Source organism: Mustela nigripes, chromosome 1 (assembly GCF_022355385.1).
Source record: "Mustela nigripes isolate SB6536 chromosome 1, MUSNIG.SB6536, whole genome shotgun sequence".
NCBI classification, from domain to species: Eukaryota; Metazoa; Chordata; class Mammalia; order Carnivora; family Mustelidae; genus Mustela; species Mustela nigripes.
In genome coordinates this window covers 152,118,437-152,140,067 of record NC_081557.1, presented here as the reverse complement: position 1 = coordinate 152,140,067, position 21,631 = coordinate 152,118,437, and positions in this window count along the sequence as shown.

Genomic DNA, 21,631 nt, shown 5'->3' with positions numbered 1-21,631 from the left:
CATTTCTTCCAAATTGTCCAATTTGTTAGCATATAATTTTTCATAATGTTCTCTTATAATTGTTTGTATTTCTGTGGTGTTGGTTGTTATTTCTTCTCTCTCATTTTTGATTTCATTTATTAGGATCCTTTTTTTTTTTTTTTAAAGATTTTATTTATTTATTTGACAGAGAGACAGATCACAAGTAGGCAGAGAGGCAGGCAGAGAGAGAGAGGGAAGCAGGTTCCCTGCTGAGCAGACAGACTGATGCGGGACTCGATCCAAAGACTCTGAGATCATGAACTGAGCCGAAGGCAGAGGCTTTAACCCACTGAGCCACCCAGTGCCCAAGGATCCTTTTTTTTTCTTTTTGATATTCTTGGCTAGGCATTTATCAATTTTATGATTTCTTTCAAAGAACCAACTCCTGGTTTCATTGATTGGTTTTACTGTTTTTGTTTGTTTGTTTGTTTTCTATATCAGTTATTTCTGTTCTAATCTTTATTATTTCCCTTCTTCTGCTGGCTTTAGGCTTCATTTGCTCTTCCTTTTCTAGCTCTTTTAGGGGTAAGGTGAGGTTGTGTATTTGAGACTTTTCTTGCTTCTTGAGGTAGGCCTGTACTACTCTCTTATGACCACTTTTGCTGTGTCTCAAAGATTTTGGACTGTCATGTTTTCATTTTCATTTGCTTCTATGTATTATTTCTTCCTTAATTTCCTGGTTATCACACTCAGTCTTTTGTGGGATGTTTTTTAGCCTCCATGTATTTGTGGTCTTTCCAAATTTTTTCTTGTGATTGACTTCAAGTTTCATAGTTTTATGATGTGAAAATATGCACAATATGATCTCAGTCTTTTTGTACTTGTTGAGGGCTGATTTTTGACCCAGTATGTGATTTATTTTGGAGCATGTTCCATGTGCACTCAAAAAGAATGTGTATTTTGCTGCTTTAGGATGAAGTGTTCTGAATATATCTATGAAGTCCTTCTGGTCTAGTGCATCATTCAAAGCCATTGCTTCCTTGTTGATTTTCTGCTTAAATGATCTGTTCATTGCTGTAGCAGGTGTTTGATTACTACTATTATACTACTATACTACTATTATCATATTATTACCAATGAATTCCTTTATGTTTGTTATTATTTGATTTATATACCCAGGTTCCCCAAAGTTGGAGGCATAAATATTTGCTTATTAGATCTTCTTGTTGGAAAAACCTTTTAATTAAGATGTAATATCCTTCTTCATCTCTTGTTGCAGTCTTTTCTCTAAAATCCAGTTTTTCTGATATAAGTATGACTGTTCTTTCTTTTGAAATCCATTAACAGATAAATGGTTCTCTATCCCCTCACTTTCAATTTGCAGGTGTCTTTAAGTCTAAAATGAGTCTCTTATAGGCAGTGTATGGATGGGCCTTGTTTGGTTGTTTTTTTTTTTTTTAATCCATTCTGATACCCTATGTCTTTTGATTGAAGTGTTTAGTCCATTTACATTCACAGTGATTATTGATAGATATGAATTTAGTGCCATTGTATTAACTGTAAATCTGGTGTTTGTGGAGATTTTCTCTGTTCCTTTCTAGCCTTTGTTGTTTTTGGTCATTCTTTCTCACTCAGAGTCCCTTTTAATATTTCTTGTAGGGATGGTTTGATGGTCACAAACTCCTTTAGTTTTTGTTTGTCTTAGGAACTCTTTATCTCTCTTATTCTGAATGAGAGCCTTGCTGGATGAAGTGTTCTTGACTACATATTTTCCCCATTCATCACATGGAATGTATCATGCCACTCCCTCTGGCCTGTTGAGTGTCTATGGAGAGATCTGCTGCTACCTTATTTGTCTTCTCTTGTAGGTTAGGGTTTTCTTTTTCTTTGCTGCTTTAGGGACTCTTTCCTTATCTCTGTATTTTGCCAATTTTACTATGATATGTTTTCATGTTGGTCTGCTTTTATTCATTTTGATGGGAGTTCTCTGTGCCTCCTGGATTTGGATGTCTGTTTCCTTCCCAGGTTAGGGAAGTTTTCAGCTATAATTTGCTCAGATAAACCTTCTGCCCCTTTTTCCCTCTCTTCTTCTTCTGGGACTCCTATGATATAAATGCTATTTTGCTTTACGGAGTTCCTGAATTCCCTACATCTATATTTGTGACCCAATATTTTTCTTTCCCTCTTCTTTTCAGCTTCATTATTTTCCATATATTTTTTTAAGATTTTATTTATTTATTTGACAGAGAGAGATCACAAGCAGGCAGAGAGGCAGGCAGAGAGAGAGGGGGAAGCAGGCTCCCCACCAAGCAGAGAGCCCGATGTGGGGCTTGATCCCAGGATTCTGGGATCACCACCTGAGCCAAAGGCAGAGGTTTTAACCCTCTGAGCCACCCAGGCACCCCCATTATTTTCCATGATTTTATCTTCTATCTCACTAATTCGTTCCTCTTCTTCTTCCATCCTATGGTCATTACATCCAGTTGGTTTTGCACCTTGGTTATAACATTTTTAAATTTCAGCCTGACTAGTTTTTAGGTCTTTTATCTCTGTGGTACGGGAGTCCCCGATGTTTTTTAGACTTTTCTCAAGCCCAGCTAGTATCCTTAGTATCTTTATGATTGTTGTTTTAAATTCTCATTCAGGCATATTACCTATATCTGTTTTGATTATATCTCTGGACATGACCTCTTCTTGCTCTTTCTTTTGGGATAAATTCCTCAACCTTGGCAATCTTGGCATTTTTATCCAGGTCTCTGTCTTCTCTGTGTTATGAAAGCCTGTTATGTTTCCTGCTCCTGACAATGATGGCTATATTAAGAAGAGGTTCTATATGGTCCAGGGCCTGGGTCTTCAGGAACTGTTTCTGGTGTATGCTGTGTACATGCTGTGGTTGTGTTTTGGCTGCTCTTTTCCTCAGGTCAGACCTCTGCAGAATTTCTTCTTGCCTGCAGTAAGGAATGTATGGGCCTTGTCAACAGTGTGTAGCAAGTTTCAACTAGGTGTATTTTGATCTGCTTATTAAAAGAGGCTTGATCCTCTTTCCATAAATCTTATGCTTACAGCACTCTATGGTCAGTAGACTTGGGGGGTGCAGGGCAGGGGGATTGTTTGTGCTCATCTTCTAGGGGAGGGACCTACTGCTGCTCTGCCTCTCAGGCACATCTGCCCTAGTTCAGAAGCACCTGCAGAGTACAAGGTGGTGAGGCTTGATCTAAGCGGCTCAAGCTTCCATTGTGGGGTGCTGTGCTGCTCACTGGAGGCAGAAAGTGGTGATGGGTCAGGCGGGGCAAGGAATGGCATCAGCCTGCTTTCTCATTCCTAGGGAGGGGTGTTCATGCCCACCACTTCAGTAAGCCCTCACAGAAGAGTGAATAATTTCTCCTTATTTGTCCCAGACATCCCTCAGATCCCTGCCTTCACCCTGTCTATGTCTGACAAATAGCAGTGCAGTGTTCCTGTGTTTTATCTCAGGCGTGCCAGCTGGGTTTCAAAACCCTGAACTTTAGGGACCCAGCGTGGTGTGGGCCCACACTGATTCTTTGGGGAAGGGTCTCGCTTCACTGTGGCTAGTGCCGGTTTTTCCCAGAAGGGCAGTCACACGAATATGCAGGGGCTTAGAGTTCATGGTAAAGCACAGAATAAAGCAGTTATCCAGGTTAGCTGCCTTCAGCAGGCATCTCTGCTTATATGCTAATGAATAGGACACCTTAATGGTGTCCACTGGCACTTTTGTCCCTGGAAAGGCAGTGCTACCTCTCCCAAATGCAACCAAGAAGGAGAACTGTCTCTTCCAGTGTGATTCAGGGGGTCCTTAGGCCATACTGTCTGCCCCTGGGCCTCTGCCCTCCTTCTTCCCAGGAGCACCTCTATGTCCAGCAGGCTCCACCGGGTGAGGGTGTGGACTTCTAAAACTTCAGACTTTAAGATCTGTTGCTCGTAAAAACTTACAATAATCAACCCCATCACTGTTTTCCCCATCAATGGTTTTGGGGAAGTGTGTGTGTGTGTGTGTGTGTGTGTGTGTGTGTGCAATGCCCTGTGCTCTTTTCTCTCTCTCTCTCTCTCTCCTCTGTCCCTGGTCAGGGATTCCTTTGCTCTGCATCACTGGTGATTCTGTTCTTCCCCAAATCATTTCTCTGTATCTCCTGCCTTCTAAAAGGTGTCCTCTTTTCTCCTTCTAATTGTGCAGTCTGTTTTCTCACTCCTCAGATCAATTTCCTAAGTGTTCAGACTGATCTAGCTGTCTTAGAGGGATGAGGCAACCATGGAGTGCTCCTTCTACTCTGCCATCTTAACTCCTCTCCTCAAGTTAATTTCAGAAATTCTAGATATCAAGTGCTATAATTATTCATTGCTTGCCCTGAATATTTGGTAAAAAATAGAGTCAAGTAACATGATAAAATCCACATGACAATTTTTGTGCTTCAAGAAGTTTGGATATAAGAAATTACTTTCTGAACAAAATGTTCTCTCGTGAATAGTTCTTTCTGTAATTATTATCCCAAGCATAGGAGGAGACTGGCCTAGAAATATTAGTTAAATTTCCTTTTCATTGTCATGGTTCTTTAATAGAAGTTCCCATAAGAAAAGTTCAACAGATTAAGGAAAACTATTTCCCAAACATTTTAAATGATTATTTATTTATTTATTTGACAGACAGAGATCACAAGCAGGAAGAGAGGCAGGCAGGGGCGGGGGTGGGGGGAAGCAGGCTCCTCGCTGAGCAGAGAGCCCGATGTGGGGCTCAATCCCAAGACCCTGGGATCATGACCCGAGCTGAAGGCAGAAGCTTTAACCCACTGAGCCACCTAGGCACCCTATTTCCCAAACATTTATCAGTTAATGTGAAAAGTCTAGTTTCTCCATATTTTCCATTTATTTTTAGGTTGTATGATCATAGGAGTAAAAAGTATCTCTAATAATGCCCACAACTAATGAAGTTAAGGGGAAACCATAGCTAGTTCTATTGCTTAGGAAACGGAGGTTTTTGAAAAATGATTTTGCCATTTGAATAATTCTGTAATTATCATTAACCTGCCTATAGTTGTAGAAAATAATGACATTGAAAGGATTAATTAATAATACATCATATTTCTGGACTGGATTCTATTAAAACAAAACAGAATAAATATATAAAAAATAGATTTCTGGGGCAGATGGCAGAGTAAGAGATTCCTAAACTCACCTCATCCCATAGATATGCATAGATAGCACCCACATCATATGAACACCCACCACTGTAAATAATCCAGAAAATGACCAAAGATTGGCAAAACAGACTCCATAGCTACATGTAGAGAAGAGACAACACTGAGATGGTAAAAAGGGTAGAGACATGGTGGGAAACCAAAGTGACCCTTGAGACTGTCCACTGGAGGGAGAGACACCATAAGTACCAAGAAGGGGGAGGAGCAGACTGCACACTAGGCACCCTGGGTATGGGGGACCTCACTGGGAAGATGGATCCCCATAACATTTGACTTTGAAAACCACAGGGCTTAACTTTGTAAGGTTTACACTTTTTTTTCATGTAAGGACAAGAGTGCTTATACAGATTTTCTAGCTAAATACATTTATTAAATATTATTAATCATATGAAGAACAGCATCTTTAATGCTGTTTTAGAACCCTTTTGGTGAAGATTCAAATAGTGATTATTTGAAGCACTTGCTGAAACAACTCTGGAATGTGGACTCCTGATTATGGTCTTCCAAATACTTAAAGTACATGAGTGTGAATTACTGCTCAGAGTATTATAAATATTAACTAACTGCCCTCAGGGTGTGGACTAAAGTTAAAACACACACACACACACACACATGCAGACACACACACTCTGTTTAGGTGACTATTTTAAAGTGTATTTCTGACAACTGAATGGTATCATATGCACAATGTAATACCAAATTCTTTCGTTGTCCTTATATCACCTATTTTATATTATCTCATCTATATTATCCTCTAGGTCATTAAAGTCCAGGCATACTTATTTCTGTGCCATTTCTCCATCATGCTCTGCCTAATTTTGCACAGCACCTTTGCATCTGTAGTTTTTTTGCTTGGAATATTTCCTCAGATAGTCATATGGCTAGCTCCTTCACTTTACTCAAGTACCTTGAACAGATGTTACTTTCTCAAGAGAGCTTTGCTGATCACCTTAGTACTTCTCACTCTTTATCCTCTTCCCCTTCTTTCCTTTCCATAGAACTTACCCTCACTTGAAAACTTGTTATACATTAATTAATTAATTTGGTTGTCATCTGTTTCCCTCACCTGAAATAAGGTCTACGAGAGCAGGACATTTCCTCTTTGGTTCATTATTTTATCAATAGTGCCTGAAAGATGGTAGTGCTTAGAAATCTTCACCAAATTAATGGGCGACTCTATATTCATTCAAACTGTAATATCTTTACCTATATTCTATCATGGTATAATAGATTTCTTAACTCATTGAAAATCTGTTGGATGATGCTTAACTGATTCTTTGAAATGGGATCCAAATCACACTGCAGGCTAAGTGGCAGCTGGAGTGAAAGTGGCCCAGCGTGGAACTTGTGGTATTCATTTCTCCATTTTGTTTTTTTATACAACACACATTTCTGGAGCATTATGTGGCAGACACCATGATAGCTCACCAGCAGGTTAGGAGTCGGTCTTTATCAGGTTGAAAGTCTATGAGGGAAGACAGACAATGAAATAAGCAATTAAAATCAACAATGGTAGGTGCTATTATAAGATAAACCAGGACTCTATGTTCTTATCTGTTTGGAAAAGCTGATCACTAAATTTCTAGGGACTTTGCAAGCTGTTATTAAATTTAGCCTTTATTAAAAATTAAAATATGTAAACTTGCAATTACATGAACTATGTTAAAAGCAAAGCAAGATCAAAGATTACATATAAAGCAAAGCATTAAAATAAATGCTTAAAATTCATCATTTCCTAATTATCTGGCTCTTGAAGTTATTTACTTCTATTGTATCTGTTTGGTGGAATCGTCATATTATGATGGTTACTATGCATCTTTCCCTAACTCTGAATTCAGTGATAATCACTTTAGTAGTTTGAAATTAACTATGGTATGAGTATCTATACCAATGAAATTTCTGTAAGTCCAATTTTTCCCCTCAGAGAGCCAGCTATAAACATTTATTAGTACACTGTTGCTATAAGGGCACCTAACCTTGCTTGGTGACATCAGGTAAGGGACCTGAAAAGGAAAGCAGGAGTTAACCAGTGCAAAGTTGCAAGAGTGCTGGAGAGCATTCCTACCAATATCAAGGACAAATAGGTGAAATAGTTCTTATCCTCATTATTATACTCCGTGCCTCTCTAGAATCACAACTTCTTCCTAACTTAAAAAATAGGTATACAATGCATAGTTATAGGAAGTCCACTGTGTGTTATAGAAAGAAGACTGTCTCTTGCATCTTGCTTTCTTTCTCTGTCCTCTCCCTGTTTGTGTCTTTCTTTGTTATTGGATGATCTTCTGAAATCATCCTGCTACCTGCTTCCTGCTACCTGATTAACATTTCCTGGTGTTTAATAAGAGCTAGTTTGCAGACTTCTCATTTGCTTGGCTTAGCCTGCAGGAGTCAGGGGCAACTGTGCAGTCAGGCAAGGTCCTATGCCTGGAAGGGCACTGCCACATTTGGTTTAATGTTCTACTGGTATTGCTTTCAGCCTTTTGGCTAAGACCAAGTGTTCTACTGTTGTTGTATTGAAATTCTTGATACTCTTCCTACAGGGGACCCCATATAACTATTCTATATATAACATGTATATAACAAAATACTGAACTTTGCTAATCATATGGCCAGTCCTCTAGAGTTCAAATAGGGATGACACCTAGGTTTCTAACAATAACAAAATCCTTACTAGCAACTTGGTATGTTGTGCATGAACTGACAAAATAGAATTTCTTTAAAATTTTTAATGAAGGGCGCATGTGTGGCTCAGTCAGTTAGGTTCTGCCTTCAGCACTGGTCATGATCTCAGGGTCCTGGGATCTAGCCCAGCATCAGGCTCTGTGCTTGGTGGGCAGCCTTCTTCCCCCCTCTCTCTGCCTACTTGTGATCTCTTTCTCTGTCAAATAAATGAATAAAATAAAATCTTTAAAAAAATAAAATTTTTAATGAGTGTACAATTTAGTCATGAACTACAATAAAATTGATATGATAAAAGAACACATTAAAACAATTATTTATTACTTTGAAAGAGACAGAGAGCACACAAGCAGAGGGAGCAGCAGGCAGAGGGAGTGGGAGAAACAGGCTTCCTACTGAGTAGGGAACCTGATGCTGATGTGGGGCTCTATTCCACATCATGACCATAGCTGAAGGTACTTAACTGCCTGAGCCACCCAGTTGCCGCAATAAAAGAACACTTTAAACAAATCAGGTTTGAAGGTTTAATTGGAATTTTTGTTTCATAAGATTAACAAGACTAGGGGCACCTCGGTGACTCAGATGGTTAAGCGTCTGCCTTCACCTCAGGTCATGATCTCCAGGTCCTGGCATGGAGCCCCATATTGGGCTCCTAGCTCAGTGGGGAGCCTGCTTTTCCCTCTCCCTCTGCCTCTCCCCCTGCTTGTGCTCTCTCTGTCTCTGTCTCTCTCTCAAGTGAAATATTAAAAAAAAAAAAGATCAACAAGACTGTGCCCATTTCAACATATTTCATGAATCAGTTATGATGTGAAATTAAAGTGTTTCTTTTGACAAGAAAAGTTTTGGTAATATTAGGTTGACCAAAAACATCATCAAAATAGAAACGACAAAGCTTTTTCAAACACAAAATGCCTTATACTACAAAAATCTAAATTCATAGGTGATGCAACACCAATCTTAAGCATCATTAAGATAAATGTCAAAGGAGTCATGTGCAATGGCATTACGTGACCTAGTAGCGTCTAGTAATTTTCACAACTTTGTATTAACTGAATTCTTATTCCTTCAGAATTGTATTATATATTTTTCTTTGATTTCAGATTCTTTTTTTTTTTTTTAAGATTTTATTTATTTATGTGACAGACAGAGATCACAAGTAGGCAGAGAGGCAGGCAGAGAGAGAGAGAAGGAAGCAGGCTCCCCGCTGAGCAGAGAGCCCGATGTGGGACTCGATCCCAGGACCCTGAGATCATGACCTGAGCCGAAGGCAGCGGCTTAACCCACTGAGCCACCCAGGCGCCCCTGATTTCAGATTCTTGAAACAAATCCAAAGCAACATCTAACATGACTGAAAAATTTTTAACAATCTGAAAATTACTTTATTTGTTTTGCTATTAAGCCCTCCTCTGGGAGAGCTTCTGGTAATATCTGGGACTAAGCTGAGAAGAGATCCCTCTCACTACAGACACAGAAATGTTGGTTAAAACCTAACAACTAAAGCAAACAATAAAACAGAGCTACTTGAGATCAAGAAAGGAAAATCTGTGATAACTAGAAAACAAGAAGGAACTCAAACACACAGTGGTAAACAATAGATACTGCAAAATACCTCTTCAGTACTTTCTGAGGTAAACTGTTAAATAAAAATTTATAAATCTTTATAATCATAAAGCTTATGAGAAAAATTTACAATAAATTTATAAATCATGTGAGGAAATGATATACATAGAATGAAAACATTCAATAGTTAAGAGAATTAACCCTCCAAATCTGAGAAAATAAAACAATGAGATAACAAAATGCATATACTAAAACTATAAAGATGAAAAATTATGTTTTGCATGAGTGAAGAGATAAAACAAAGACTAGACATCTGTGGTGAATGCAGCAGTGTGCTGCCCAGAATAACCCCTTCCTCCCCTCGTCATGCCCACTTTGGAACTGAAGTGCTCAATCCCCTGCTGCTTAAAATGTTGGCAGTTGGTAGCTCTCCACTGGGCCCCTCTCTCAGCACTGGCTCAGCACAGCCCTCTCTCTGACTGGGAATAGCTGCCACACCCAAGGTCATTTCTCCTTCCTGGGGCCAGCCCACAGCCAATAACAATCTGTGTGACATTTTAAAGGCCCAACTCTAGGGACACCTGGGTGGCTCAGTTGGTTAAGCAGCTGCCTTCGGCTCAGGTCATGATCCCAGCGTCCTGGGATCGAGTCCCATATTGGGCTCCTTGCTCGGTGGGGAGCCTGCTTCTTCCTCTGCCTCTGTCTGCCTGTGCTCACTCTCTCTCTCTCCCTATATCTCTGACAAATAAATTAAAAAAAAAAAAAAAAATCTTTAAAGGCCCAACTCTATTAGTCCAATTCAGGAGAGTTCTGAGGGGCCAGCCCAGTCTGACCTGCCAGTGGGAGTGAAGTGAAATGTTGGAGTCTGGGAGCAAATGGTCAAGAAAGAATTCTTGAGACGTCTTGGGTGCAAAAAAGGTGATTTTATTAAAGAACAGGGACAGGAACTGTGGGCAGAGAGAGCTGCACTGGGGTTGTGAGAAGTGACTGATTATATACTTTCAAGTTGGGAGAGGTTTGGGGATAGCATAAGTGTCTAAGGAATTTGGAAGCAAGGTTTTCAGGACCTTGAGGGGCTAGCTGCTGTTAAGATAAGGTCATTTACCACTGTCTAGTAAAACCTTAGTCATGAGACCCTTTAGATGTATATCAGTGGACTATATGCTTGAATGATTGCTAACATATATCTTAGGAGGTAGAGATAAAGGAACTTCCCAAAGGGATTTTCATATGTCAAAGAAGACAGAGATCAGGCTAATTCAAGCTAAGGTTGCCTTTGCCTTTGGCAAAGTATTAAGATTAAGGCAGTTGAGTTCCTGGAGAAAGGTTACCTTGTCTTAAGTACTAATCAATGGGTTATAAGTTATAAGGAAGTTTAATTTTTTTTTTCCTTTGCAGTTGTTCTCCACATCAGGATCAGCTGGGTCTTTATTGTCACTTCCCTATAGTTCAACTTCTCTCTCTGCCAATCCTGCTTCTTTCCCTCCCCTCAAAGATGCTGAGCCCATGAGAACTTTTCCAAAAACCTCCTGCAAGAACACCTTCATCTGTTGGTTTGATCCTCTGATTTTCTTGTCTTTTCTTCATATTGTCCATTACTTTAGACTAGTCTTTTCTTGTTAACTGCAATACCTTCTCTAATTCCTCTAACAATGTTTATTATATTTTCTTTGACCTTTTCTTCTCTGAGCTGTCTCAGTTTATTCTAAATTCTATCTTTTAAAAAATATTTTTTGGTCTTAGTCTTTTAAGTTAGAGGCCCCACTGAGACTGCAAGGTGATTTTTGACCATCAGTTCCTATTTAGGAGTGAGGCGTCAAAAGGATATTAGATAGCACTTACTGTGTATTAAACATTGTCCCAAGCCCTTTGCATAATTAACAAATTTAATCTTATCAGCTGAATTGTGTCCCCTCAAAATTCATACGTTGAAGTTCTATTTCCTAGTACCTCAGAATGTAACCTCCCTGGTGGTCTAGTGGTTAGGATTCGTCACTCTCACCCAGTATCTCAGAATGTGAATATATTTGGAGCTAGGATTTTTAAAAAGGTAATTAGGTTAAAATGAAAAAATATGGGTGGGCCCTAATCCAATATGACTGGTATAAGAAGAGGAGATTAGAAACGGACACAGAAGAAAAACCATGTGAAGATACAGAGTGAAGGCAGCCATCTATAGGCCAAGGAAAAAGGCCTCAGAGGGACTAAATCCTGCTGACTGCTTTATTTTGGACTTCGAGTCTCCAGAACTGAAAGAATACATTTCTAGTGTTTAAGACGTCCAATGTGTGGTACTTTGTTATGGCAGCCCTAGCAAACTAATATATATCCCAACAATAGCCCCAATGAAGAAACTGTTACTATCCCCATTTTATTCAAACATGAAATATTAGCCCAAGGCCAAAGGGAGACATGGGTAAAGCCTGGATTTGAACCTAGGCAGTTGTCTTCAGAGTCTGAGCTCTTAACCAAGGCCTCCCCTGACTCTCTGGTTGAACACTCCGTCTTTGGGTGGGTCTTGTTTTCTAATGGATGTTATCACTGTAAATTGGCCCAGGGTTGAGCTTGCTTTTTTCTTTGGGACATCCCTCAGGGTCTGTGTCTCTAGCTCTTCTCTTTACGGCCAGTTAATTTCTCCAGAGAGGAGTCCTTCAGTCTCTTGTATGTGATGGTAAGGGGAGAAAGCAATAAGCCCTACAGTTCACCATACATACTTCACTTAATCTCATTTTCAGCCTCAAGTTTCCCAATATTCCTTCCAGCCAATGTTTCCAAATCTGGAGCCTTTCTGACTGAGTGCCTTCAGGAGCTATATCTGTGGTCCCCACAGTGGCTGCATGGGTGGTGAGGAGAATGAGGGTTAGTTGCCCTAATCAACAAAGTGGAAGACATTACCTGATTTCTTCAGTCTAGGCTTTTGTCTAGCCTGTTGGATTCAGCCTCACACGTTGATCCAACGCAGAAATACCTAATGCTTCAAATCATGGGCCCTTCTAATCTTCTGCAGGAGCATCACATTTCTTCCTCTGTGCCCTGGGGTTTCTATTTCCTATATCAACCATCTCAGTTACTATCATTCCTTCTATTTCCCACCTTCCAATGTGCTGACATATTTGGTCCACTGTTGTTTCCTTTTCTATTTTCTCTCCTTGAGTTAACAGGCTTTGGTATTGTTCTATGGTCATGTTACTGAGTTTGGGAAGAGAAAGAAGATAAACTTTCAATCTGAACTATTTTCCCAGATCTTCTCATACCACCTGTTCCATGAAGCTGCTCAAGTGCTGGTTTTTGTACTTCTTTCTGTTATTGGCTTGATTAAAATGGTTATGTAGATGGGAAGAACACAGTAAGTGGATGTTTTGATTAAATTTAGACTTGCTTCGCCAATATTGAAAGTAGGATGGATCATATGTGCTGTTCTTAGAACCACACAGACATGATTCTGAGAAATGCTCTTCTATTTGAAGTAGATTGCCTATATACACCAGGCTTCCCCAATCAATAATATTATTTGACTTTGGAAAATATCTTATTTTTCTTTTAGTAAGTCTTTTAAAGTAAACTAAACAATCCAACCAGTCAACCAATCAACTGACACTTTCCAGGTTTGGCTTCAGACTGGTAGGATGAAGCACACCCTTAACTCACCCTCCTTTTCCTAACCAGACAGACATACTTTTGAGTTTGATTACTTAATTTCTTCATTAATTAACAACAGGAATGAGAAACTTAATAGTAGTGATATGGCTAGAGATGGAGCAAGTTATCATTCCTTAAGGCAGTAACAGCTGGTTTGTACAATCCCTTTTGTTGGGGAGGAGATCAGGGATTGCAGGCTGTTGTCAGTGATGCTGTAGTAGGGTATGGTTGTGCTGCCATTGAGAAACTGGAATTCTGTGTCTGCTCTTTTTTTCCTCCAGAGGATTACATCACCCATGCAGAAAAAAATAAAATTTGTGTGATTTCATTTAAATCATAAAATATTTGCTAACTTGGGGTTATTTGTGGGTCTTACCTCAACTTGAATCAACATTGTTATTCATGGAGAGAAAACAGAAAACTCCCTAAAACAGTAATCAGCTGCTACTGTCATCACTAAAGTTTTTTTTCTTTTCAAAGACACTGTATAAAAACCTGCAACATACTATATTTACTAACAAGGGTACTACAGAGAAGGCAAATATTTAAAAGAAGGAAGTAGTCTGTATCCATCTACCAAAGGTACATTTTATATTGTTAGCACCAAAGTAAACTTTGAGGATCTCATTTTTTGGCTAATAAGCCAGGGGTAATGATGTATCTGGTGTTGGTTCTACTACATTTCACTAACTTAAGTTGATTTGGGATGATTTTTATTTTTAAAAAATTCACAGAAGTTCCTTAACAGGTCATATTTTACCTGTTCACTCAGTTTCCTTATTGGTAGTAGATTCAAGCTCCTCTACCATTGATTTCCATTGTACTATTTTTAGTGGTAATTTCTCTTTTATAACATTTAAGGGCTATAAAATCCTTCAAATTTTGGCTGAAAGAAAGAAAAAAAAATTTTAAACACTGATTCTGGATCCTGGGAGAAATAATACATAGACCTGCTTATGTGTAGCTCTAATGCACTGGTGTCTGGATGACAAGCCTAGACTATTTACTGAGTGCTTGAAAAAGCTGTAAATGTATTAAAAGACAAACCCCTCTTAGAGGTATTCAGGACTGGAACTCTTGAATTTTTGGAAAACATCCTAGAAAACACCATTTCTAGGTGTTTTGAACATTTGCGATCTACAGAAGTCACCAGAGTATAATATTCTAAGAGTTTAATTTTTTTCCTTAATTTTTGAAAATCCTAAAACTTGGAAAAACTTTCATTTGTCACTTTGATGAATGATGTATCCAGATTCTATTACATCATTATTAGGCCACAAGTGGAAAAGTAAAAACAAATGGGAGTAAATTAAAGAAACTGTGTTTACAGAGGTTATTTTGGCATTTCCAGTCTCTCCTTTTTCCTTTAAACCTCTGAAAGTTCCAGCATGTGCTATGTAATGACAATGATGCTAGGTTTTCAAATGTTTGTGGAAGGCATGGCTCTTGAATAGTTTGTGCCCATGGCTTAAATGTTCTTGGAGTCCCATGAATATCTTGCAGTATGATTAAAAAAATACTTTTTATAGAATTGTTTTTTGGACAGTTCTGCATTTTTTTAGTATGCTTGTGCTAAGTGTTCATTGGCCTAGAACAAGAAAATTTCTCTAGGGATTTGTTTCATTTCAACTTCCTAAGACAAGAGTGTGGACAGGCAAATGGATTTCGAGTGTTAACATTTATTGAGTTAAATAAGGTGCCATTTCAAGGTAATCAGTCAGATTTGAAGGAGAGATAAAGAGTTTCCCAGATAAAAGATGAAGGAGTTTATCATCACTAAATCAGCCTTACAAGAAATGTTAAAAAAAGAAATCTTTAAGTAGAAAAGATATGCTATAATTAGACATAAGAAAAAATATGAATAAAAGATGTAAAATATGACAACATACACATAAAAGGCAGAGAAGGGAGCAAAAGGGAAGAGGTGAGGGAAAAGAAGATAAAAAAAGATTTTTTTCTTTTTCTTTCTTTTTTTAGAATGAGCTTGACCTTCAATGACCATCAAATTAATATGGACTTCTATTTATGTAGGATAAACCCAAAATTTATGATAAATCCACAAAAAATAAAGAAAAATAAAGCCAAATGAAAAATTATAGATACTCATTAATCACAAAGAAAGAGAACAAGAGAAGAAGGAGCAAAGAACTACAAAAACAACCAGAAAACGAATTTTAAAAATGGCAAAAGCAATACATAGCTATCAATTATTGCATTAAATGTAAATGGCCAACCAAAAGACATAGAATGGCAGAATGGATAAAAAGACCAGTCTATAAGCTGCCTATAAGAGACTCACCTCAGACTTAAAGACACATATGGACTGAATGTGAAAGGATGGGAAAACATTCACTAAGTGAATGGAATTGAAAAAGAAGCCAGGAAAGCAATACTTCTATCAAAATGACTTTAAAACAAAGATGTGAAGAATCAATGAAACAAGATGGGATTGGGAGGGAGACAAGCCATAAGTGACTCTTAATCTCACAAAACAAACTGAGGGTTGCTGCGGGGAGGGGGGTTGGGAGATGGGGGGTGGGGTTATGGACATTGGGGAGGGTATGTGCTTTGGTGAGTGCTGTGAAGTGTGTAAACCTGGTGATTCACAGACCTGTACCCCTGGGGATAAAAATATATGTTTATAAAAAATAAAAAGTTAAAAAAAAATAAAATAAAACAAAGATTGTAACAAGAGACAAGAAGGGTATTACATAATGATAAAAGATCAATCCAACAAGAGAATACAACAATTATAAATATTTACTCACCCAACACCCAACACTGTAGCACTTAAATACCTAAAGCAAATATTAATAGGCATAAAGAGAAAACCTGACGGTAATACAGTAATAGGGGACTTTGACACTGTAATTACATGGATAGATCATCCAAAAGAAAATCAATAAGGAAATAATGTCTTTGATTGCCACATTTGACCAAATGAACATAACAGATATATACAGAATATTCCATCCAAAAACAACAGAATACACATTCTTTTCAAGTGTACATGGAACATTCTCCAAAACAGATCACATATTAGGCCATGAAACAAGTCCCAATAAATGTAAAAAGATTGAAATCATATCATGCATCTTTCCAACCACAATGGTATGAAACTAGAAATAAATCACAAGAAAAAACTGGGGGAAACTTCACAAACATGTGGAGACTAAACAAAATGATACTAAACAACCAGCGCGTTAATTAACCAATCAAAGAAGCAAGAAAAAAATACATGGAGCCAAATGAAAATGAAAACACAATGGTCCAAAATCTCTGGCACACAGTGAAAGCAGTTCTAAGAGGGAAGTATATAGCAATACAGACTATCACAAAAACAAAAAATTCAAATAAACAATCTAACTTTATGCTTGAAGAAACTAGAAGAAGAGGAACAAAGAACAAGGTGAATAGAAGAAAGGAAGTAATAAAGATCACAGCAGAAATAAATGACACAGATAGAAGAAGAAGGAGAAGGAGAGGGAGAAAGAGAAGGGGAGAGAAGGAGGAGGGAAAAGGGAAAAAAGAAATTAAAATAAATGAAACCAAGAGCTGGTTCTTCAAGAAGTTAAATGAAATTGACAAATCTTTAGCCAGTGTCATCAAGAAAAAAGATAAAAGACCCAAATAAATAAAATCAGAAATGAGATATAAGTAACAATACCACAGAAATACAAAGGATTATAAGAGAATACAATAAAAAATTATATGCCAACAAACTGGACAGAAGAAATGGGCAAATTCCTAAAACATGTAATCTTCCAAAACTGAACCAGGAGGAAATAAAAAACATGAATAGACTGATTATAAGTAAACAGATTAAACTGGCAATTTAAAAATTACCAAAAAATAAAAGTCCAGGATCAGAAAGATTCACAAATGAATTCTACCAGTCATTTAAAGAAGAGTTGGGGTGCCTGAGTGGCTGACTCAGTTAAGCCACAGCTAACAACATCCTCAAGGTGAAAAACTGAGAAGTTTTCCTCTAGGGTCAGGAGCAACATTTTTCTAGGTATGTCTCCTAAGGCAAGAAACAAAAGCAAAAATAAACTATTGGGACTACATCAAAATAAAAAAGGTTTTGCATAGCAAAAGAAACCATCAACAAACAAAAGACAACCTAATGAATGGGGGATATTTGCAAATGATATATCCAATGAGGGTTAATATCTGAAACACATAAAGAACTCATACACCACCACCAAACAACACTACTGTTTTTAAAAAATATTCAGATCAGAGCCTCTGAATAGACATTTTTCATTAAGATTTATTTATTTGGGGGCGCCTGGGTGGCTCAGTGGGTTAAAGCCTCTGCCTTTGGTTTCGGTCATGATCATGGGGTCCTGGGATTGAGTCCTGCATCAGGCTCTCTGCTCAGCAGGGTGCCTGCTTCCTTCTCTCTTTCTGCCTGCTTCTCTGCCTAGTTGTGATCTCTGTCTCTCAAATAAATAAATAAAATCTTAAAAAAAAAAAAAGATTTATTTATTCATTTGTTTGTTACTGTTTATCAAGGACTGTGGATGTTCACAGACCTAACAAATGGTAGCGCATGTCCTAGTTGAGGTTCTGGGTGTGGCATCTTCACCAAATCAGCAAATAAGCATAGCCCTCATCCTGGTGTATGACTCTTCATCTAGTAAATGTTTTTTTGACATCTCTACCAGCTAAACAACAAGATGTAGTTTGCTTTCAAGGGTTAAGGATAGCAGAATACTGAGCCACCCACTGTCTATGTCAACTTACTTCGTCTCTGTTATAATGTGGTTTAGAGGAAACTCAAACATCTTGATACTCCAGAGCACTTTATTCTACTGCATTCCTTTAATGCAATTACACTAAGGGACCTGGTGAGCAGGAACTCACAAGTACCCACGTGGCTTCCTAAGACGTACATGTGCTGAAGGGTAAGAGATCTCAAGGATCTGTCACTGGTGAAGTTTGTGGGTATCCAGGCATCTTAGGTATATCGGGAATATCCCTTCTAAACGGAGAAATAAGTTTCTGTATCTTGTGTGCCCACCACAAAGAATGAGCACAACATGTCACGAGTCTTTGGACATGGGAGGCTGCATATATAACATATGGGGGTATTGGGGTTACCATTTGTTCCAGATCTTGTATAAGGCTGCTGGATTTGGAGCTTGGAGCAAGAAAATCAGCAAAGGCTAAAGGCTCTTGGCAAGTCTCCACTGTTCACACTAATGACCTATTAGATCCAATGGTATTAAGCATTTGTTTCAGAGATACTGTATGGAGCTTTGGGCAAACTCACAGTATAGGCCCTTAGGTGTTTGGAAACCCTTGAATACCTATTCTCTACTTGAAAAACACCTTTTAGCTTGTTATTTGGCCTGGCAAAAACTGCATGTCCAACCTTTGAATATAAGTGAATATGTGACCCAGACTGCTCATTATGAACTGGGTGTTACAGTTTGCACCATAAATTGAGACATGTGCACACCATTCCGGTATAAAGTAAAAATGGTGTATGTGAGATAGGGTCCAGGAGAGTCAGAAGGCAAAATAAATCACATGAACAAGTGGCTGAATCCATGCACAGACTCCCATGGCAGCTGCTCTTACTGCTTTCCTGCGTTTTCTGCAGACTGCACCTACAGTCTCATGGGGGAATTCTCTATGACCAGCTGACGGGAGAGGAGAAGGAATGCACCTGGTTTATGAGCAGAGAGCATGTGGGCATTAAACATACATGGAGAGCTGTAATGTATTAGAACCTCACTTAAGGGTAGCAGTAAAAGACAATGATGAGAGAAAATTTTCTCAGTGGGCAGAACTTTGGGCATTCATCTGGTTATCTACTTCAGGTAGAAGGAGAAATCATCTGAAGAATTAATTTACATAAACTGTGTAGGTCAGTAGTTAAGGCTTTGTAACAGAAAAATAGGAAGATTGATGGCAAGGTCTAGGGGTGAGGTATGTGGATGGGCCCCGGGATGGACACAGGGTGGAAAGATATGTGTGTTCCATGTAGATGCCCATTAGAGAGTATCCCAATGGTGAAGAAATGCTTTCAACAACTAAATGGACAAGATTATTCCTTCTAAGGATGTCTGCCAGCCTCTTCTCCTAGCCGTTCATATGACTGGCCAATGGAAGTATATATCAAGTGGGCATGGTGGCAGTAATGGATGCTATACATGGACTCACCACCACGGCACACTCTCACCAAGGCTGATTCATCCACACTATGCAGTCCACGTGTAGCAGAGGCCATTGCTGAGTTCTATGACACCATTCATGATATTCAGGTCAGTCTCTTAGAACTGTGAAATGGCATCTGAAGGCTCACTTTTTTTTTTTTAATTTCTTTTCAGCTTAACAGTATTCATTGTTTTTGCACCACACCCAGTGCTCCATGCAATATGTGCTCTCCTTAATACCCACCACCTTGTTCCCCCAACTTCCCGCCCCCCGCCCCTTCAAAACCCTCAGATTGTTTTTCAGAGTCCATAGTCTCTCATGGTTCACCTCCCCTTCCAATTTCCCTCAATTCCCTTCTCCTCACCATCTCCCCTTGTCCTCCATGCTATTTGTTATGCTCCACAAATAAGTGAAACCATATGATAATTGACTCTCTCTGCTTGACTTATTTCACTCAGCATAATCTCTTCCAGTCCCGTCCATGTTGCTACGAAAGTTAGGTATTCATCCTTTCTGATAGAGGCATAATACTCCTTAGTGTATATGAACCACATCTTCCTTATCCATTCATCCGTTGAAGGGCATCTTGGTTGTTTCCACAGTTTGGCGTCTGTGGCCATTGCTGCTATAAACATTGGGGTACAGATGGCCTTTCTTTTCACTACATCTGTATCTTTGGGGTAAATACCCAGTAGTGCAATGGCAAGGTCATAGGGAAGCTCTATTTTTAATTTCTTGAGGAATCTCTACACTGTTCTCCAAAGTGGCTGCACCAACCTGCACTCCCACCAACAGTGCAGGAGGGTTCCCCTTTCTCCACATCCTCTCCAACACTTGTTTCCTGTCTTGCTAATTTTGGTCATTCTGACTGGTGTAAGGTGGTATCTCAATGTGGTTTTAATTTGAATCTCTCTGATGGCTAGTGATGATGAATATTTTTTAATGTGTCTGATAGCCATTTGTATGTCTTCATTGGAGAAGTGTCTGTTCATATCTTCTGCCCATTTTTTGATATGATTATCTCTGTGTGTATTGAGTTTGAGGAGTTCTTTATAGATGCTGGATATCAACCTTTTGTCTGTACTGTCATTTGCAAATATCTTCTCCCATTCTGTGGGTTGGAAGGCTCACTTTTGACACCATCAAGAGATAAATCCTATGAGGACAGAGTGTTATCTGCAGAATGGAGCGCCAATATAAGAAATAGATCTTCCCTAGTACTGAAATCACTTATGCAGGAGCCAAGGGCTAGAAGTAAAAATGGACTTTCCAATTATTATACCAAGTATTTGGGGCTTTTTTTTTTCTATCTATGTGACCTTGGTCTTACTGAACTTATAGTACTGGAGGGTGGAAATCATCCATTAGGGAATTAAATAAGAGTTCCATTGCATTAGAAATAGAAACTGCCAACTGGCAGTTTTAAGCTAATGAAGCAATAGACAGAGAAGAAGTTATTGTACTAGCTGGGATAATGATCTTGATTACCCAGGGGAAATGGAGTTACTGCTGTACAGAACATAGGTGGGGCTCCTAGCTACTTAGGATTTTATTACTCCAAAACCCTGGCAATACAATAAAGATAAGGCCACCAAAGGACTCAGCTCCTATAAGACCTACAGATTTGACTCAGATAACTAGGTTGAGAAGCTATCCACCTAATGTGCTTTGGGAAAACAAGGAAAATATGGAATGAGAATTGGAAGAAAGTCACTAGGGTGACAACTTGGGCCTACTAACCACCTACAGAAGCAGAGATTGGAGCAGCTTTGTCTTATAACAATTCTGTCTTTTCCCCATATCTCCTCTCACTCCTTTTATGAAGAATACTGCTGGTGGTTAACAATTTAGGTTATGAATGGTGATATGACCAAACTGACTGTGATGATATGGTAGCTGATTGGAACAGAAATTTTTCTCGTAGGCAAAGAATGAGAATGGATGCTGAGAAGCAAAAGATTGAAGTTTGCTGGACCCTTTCTGCTGCTCCTCTGGCTCCTTTCTCCACTATTCCTGTTACTCTCTGCGCACATCTTCGTTAGTGGACTTCTTCGCCTCCTGGTTGGGTTCTGTCAATGGGGGTGCAGAGGAGAGTGACGTTGTCCCTCCCCACCTTCACAAGGCTGCAGGTTGTCTTTATCGATTTCCTGAATTTCATTTGGCATTCTACACCTAATTACTTCCCGAGATTGGACGGTTACTCCATTAGACTGTAATGGAGTCCCTCTTTTAGTAGTCCATGGGTACTAAACTGCTTCTGGTTTGTTTCCTAAAACCTGTGGTTCAGTCGGTTAAGCATCTGACTTTGGCTCAGGTCATGATCCCAAGGTCCTGGGATCAAGTCCATATCTGGCTCCTTGTTCAGTGGGGAGACTGCTTTTCTCTCTGCCTCCTGCCCTCTCCCCCCCCCCCCC